Raw genomic sequence first — 5,220 nt, 5'->3', positions numbered from 1 at the left:
GAGGGGGGTTGTCACTTCGAGGGGTAAAAAGTATAACTATTGCACTGTGTTGTACAGCTGAAACTAATTCTAAAAAACGTGTATTTCATAATAAAAAATAATTTAATAAAAAAAAAGTTTGAAAAAAAACTCAGGTGATGGAATTTTTTTGATAATTACACCTATTAAAAACATACAAAAACATATTAATATTCTTCAGAGATTCAATGAAATAAAGAATCTACTAAAAACTCTATTATGAACTTCCTAGAGTAATCTGAAGTAAAGAGAACTTGGGTCAATGAAAGTGCCAACAGGACCTATCAGCTCATGTTTTCTGATAATTTAACAAAAAAATCTCAAGAGAAAAGAAAAAACTCAAAACCATTTAAAGATACAGACAAAAGATCTACAATCTGATAAATACAGAATGCTAAATCTTTCATACCTTCTTTTATTTGTCACTAAAAGGTGATAATTTTTTTATATGGCTTAACTTGCTATTATAAATTCTTATTATATCCAATCAAGGATTTAAGAGAACAAGAACACAGGAGATAAGAAAAACCACAGGACCAAAGAATAAAAAATTATCATCACCACTAATGGTCTAAGTTGTAAACAAATTACATGGCTATCAAACTGGGCCCTGAATTTCAATTGGCAATTCTCGTCCCATTTGTTTACAATGTGCCCTTTAAAGACACCCCCATTTGGAGGAGAGAATTTCTTGTTACCTATTTAAGTCATTTCCTATTACTTCATTTTTGTGTAGTTACAATATCTTTTCTTTAGTCCTTTGGTCTGCTTGACTATGGCCTTATCAACAGAAACTGTCTTGAGTTGTTAATATTTAAAAGAACAAACTTATGCTTCAGGCAAAGATGGGGTAACAGAGACGTATTTTTAAACTCTTGACTGAAACAACCAAAACCAGAAACAGAAATAAAATAAAAACCCATACAAAATAATATGAAACAGCAGTTATCAAAATGATGGACAGTTATCCTAAGAGATGGGAAACAAAGGAAGTGAGTCCTACATCTCCCCAACTCAGTGCCTTGAGATAGTTTCCAGGCAGTGACACAGAGAGGGGGGAAGCAAGCTGAACCTGGGCAGATTCTCAGAGTTGAATACATGAAACTGAAAGTCCAGAGAAATCAAGGTAACTAGAAACCAAAAGACAGAGTACTGGAGAGGAGACTGATGCACAAAGAAAAAACTTAGGAGGTCTTCAGAGGGCCAGTGCTGAGTATACAGCTGGGTACTAGTCAACACTTCTGTCAGAAAACTACCCTCAACACAGGAAAGGACCACCTGAGAGGATTAAAGGTACCAGTGCTCGGCACTCACACAAGGCCAGGAGCAGTGCCTGTGCCTGAGTCAGAGCACATAACTTGAGGATTCCCAGGGCTTTAGGTGAAGTACAAAGAGAATCTTGCCTTAATAGTCTAGACTAACTACTGCTCTGTTTGAGCCTAACAAATCTTCATTTTATTTAACAAAAACTGTATATATTTAAAGTGTACAAACATGATTATTTTATTTACGTATAAATAGTAAAATTATTACTGCAGTCAAACTAATTAATGTATCATTTCATCACATAGTTACCTTTTTTTTTCCTTTGGTGGTGAGACCACCTGAAATCTACTCTTGGCAAATTTCCAGTATTCAGTACAGTAAGCCTAACAAATCTTAAAAGGAACACCTAAAAGGACCAAGTTGCTTCAGAACAAAGCTCTGGAGTACTGACAGAATTTAACAGGCTCAAGAATATTAATCAAGTACAAAAGTATCCAGCATCCAACAAGGCAAAATTCACAAAGTCAGGCTTCCAGTAAGAAATAAATAGGCATGCAAAGAAGAAAGAATATATACTGAGAATGAGGAGAAAAAAATCAATCCATCTATAATGACTCAAAACTGAAACAAATGTTACTGAGTACTGGTAGATTAGAGAACTGACTAAAGAGAAAGACCTTAAAATGGCCTGTGATTCAAAGTGACATAGCAGCATTGCTTCTGAAGAAAAAGAAGGTAAAAAGGAGGGAAGGGGTGCCCTTTGGAGGTTGAGCAGTGAAGAGAAAAACAGTAGGAGTGGAAAATTTACAATCCAGCAAGGAAAAAAATAAGCAAAATAATGGAGGACTCAACAATTGCCTCCACCACCACAAAAACAAACAAACCCAACACAGGCTGTCTGTAAAAGAAACTGAACTTTGCTACACTGGCAAAAGAGAACGCTCTTAAACTCGTTATCCTATAAACTACCTCAATTGCACAAAATGAATAAATTAAAACATACAAAATCTATACAAGCTACAATAAGAAAACAAATAAAATAAAAACCAAAATGAGAACCAAAACAACTCAGTTGATTAACCCCACCTCCAGACACCACCCCGCAAAAGAACAAGCATGAAGCAGAAAACTGTAACTCAAAAATGAATTAAATATCCTCATATATATGAAACACCAGGAAGAAATGGAAAGAGCACTGAATGAACTCAGAAAATAAATAAAAAGATAGTGAAATGAAGACTAATTTATAAGATGCCTCAGGGAAAAAAGTACAAATGGAAATTTAAAGGGAACTGAACAAAGGCAGGAAGATAATGAAGAATATAAAGTGATATAAAAAAATAAGTGAAAAAGATCAGAGAGAAGGTGGCTGAAATGGAAGACAAGAAAAGAAGACCTGTCTCTAAACAAGAAAAAAACAAACAATAGACCACAACTAAAATTTAAAACTTTTAAATCCATGAAAACTTTTCAAAAGTAAGGCAAGACTAGAATTTACATATTGGCAGAGTCCTGCAATCATTAATCTGTAATGATCAACTTGAAGACATACCCTAAACTTTAAATATAAAGAAAAAAGGGCCGGCCGAGTGGCTCAGTTGGTTAAGAGCTCACTCAAGAGTTTGAGCTCTGAGCAACAGCGGTTCGAGTCCAGCCCGAGCTGAGCAGCAGCTGAGCTGCCAACAGGTAGCAGGATGGCTCAGCTAAAAAAAAACAAAAACAAAAACAAAAACAAAAAAAAAATAAATATAAAGAAAAAGTTCTGAAGACTGTCAAGTAAAAAGGTCAAATAACTTATAAGGGCAAGAGAATGAGACTGGCAATAGATTTACCAAAAATAACAAATAAAGCAAGAAAACAATAAATTAGTGTTTTCAAAGAACTCAGGGAAAGAAAGTATGAATCAAGAATTTTATATGTAGCCAACATGTCCCTTCAAACATCAAGACTTTAAAAACAACAGGGGATTCTGTATCTATGAGCTCTTCATGAATAATCTACTAGGGGAAGACCTCCACCCAAACAAGAGATAAACAGGGAAACTTCAGCAAAATAGTTAATGTGATCATTTAATAAAATTAATATACATCTAAGACAAAAACAAGTGTGGGAAGTAGGGTGAAAGAATAATATGCAAAATTACATGTTCTGACAAAGTAGAAATCTAAAAAACAAGAGTAGAAGGGAGAAGAAAATAGTTCATGAATTGTTGGGTCACAGGTGATAATTAAAAGAATATTATTCATTAAAAAATGACTAGAGAGCAATTGGTTAAGTAAAAATAGTAAATTAAAGGCGTTTTAAAAATTTATATACAAAGGTAAACAACCAATAGAACAAAAATACAACCCTCTCTAAATATCAAAAGAAATTAGAAAAAATAAAATAATAAACATGAACCATAAACACAGCCAATTTAATGTAGCATAATATAAAATTATAAGAGTTGAGACTTAATCTATAAATTACATCAATAAATATAAACAGATTTAACTCATCTATTGAGGGGGAAAAAATTTGAATTTGTCTCACAAAGTAGGACCAAGCTATACTAAGTACAAAACACACACCTACAACAAAAGGATCACAAAAGGCTAAAAATAAAAGGATGACCAAAAGTATTCTGGGCAAATAGAAATAATAAGAAAACCAAGGTTGATATTACTATTTAAGTAGAATTCAAGCAAAGGACACTGAATGTGACAACAGACATTTTTTAATACTAAAAGTCACAATTCAAAATGAATAATAGGAGACTTTAAGACAACATTCTCTGTATAAGAGAGATCAAGTGTAGAAAAAAGGATATAGAAGACCAACAACATAATTAAGAAGGTAGGGGTTGTGTATATATATATTAAAATTTTACACTCTGAATAGAGAATACATCTTATCAAATGCACATGGTACATTCACAAAAACTGATCACATATTAAGTAAAACAAAATACTGGTAAATTTGATCAAATAGAAACATTACAAATACTCTTTGATCACAAAATAATAAAACTAGAAACTAACAAAAATTTAAAAACAAAAAGGTTCTTCCTCTTGAAAACTAAAAAAAAAAATTATTGCACAAGTTTTGGGTAAAAAAGTAATATAAACTGAAATTACATTTTTCTTAAAAAAAATTAAAACTTTACACATTAAATAAAATACATCTGAAGTAGTAACAGAGGAAAATTCATAGCCTTAAAAACGTGTATCAATAAAAATAAATGAATGATTCAAATCCCTAACCCAAAAGCTAGAAAAATAAGAAAGGAAAACAAAAGAAAGGAAATAAATAAAAATATTAAAAGCAGAAATCAGTAGAGAATGGGGGAAAAGTAGGCATAATAAATAAATCAAAATCTTGTTATTTTGGAAAAAATTAATAAAACATACAAATGACTAGCTAACTTAAAGAAAAAAACACAAAGCTACAAAATACAAACAGGAAATAACTGAAATAAATTATTAATAAATCTAAAAAGTTAGATGAAGTGGATAATTTCAGAAAAAAAAATCTATTTACCAAAATTTATCCCATAGGTAGAAAGCTTAAAAGAAATAAAGGGACTTATGAAAGAATTATGCCACCAGAAAGTACCAATCCCAGATGGTTTCACAGGGAAATTCTACCCTATCTTCAAAGAGCAGAGAGAATGCTATAAACTGCCCCTGATTTTTGGGGGGAATAAAATGCATATATAAATACTAAGTGTATTCAACAGTGTGGCTGCTATCCAGGGGCCACCAATCCAAACCTCTTAAGTCATAAACTTTGTTCAGTACCAACTGGTTTTCCAACTTTCAATACTCACCTCCAAATGTAGCCTAGGTCCTAAAATCCTAGAAACATCCTCTGCTGACTTTCCCTTTCTGAGCAGTTACTAAGACCTAGTCAAGGTGGATTCACTTACTGTAAAATAAGTTCATAAACTTAGCCTTG

At 32.4% G+C, this 5,220-nt stretch overlaps 1 protein-coding gene across 1 annotated transcript in view; it reads right to left on the bottom strand.

Annotated features, from left to right (window-relative positions):
- Positions 1-5,220, bottom strand: part of MYO9A (myosin IXA) — a 282,854-nt gene that overhangs the window by 67,733 nt on the left and 209,901 nt on the right. The window lies entirely within an intron of this gene.

This window comes from Hipposideros armiger, unplaced genomic scaffold (genome assembly GCF_001890085.2).
Source record: "Hipposideros armiger isolate ML-2016 unplaced genomic scaffold, ASM189008v1 scaffold_302, whole genome shotgun sequence".
In the NCBI taxonomy this organism is placed as follows: domain Eukaryota; kingdom Metazoa; phylum Chordata; class Mammalia; order Chiroptera; family Hipposideridae; genus Hipposideros; species Hipposideros armiger.
This window is presented reverse-complemented; position numbering and strand designations above follow the sequence as displayed.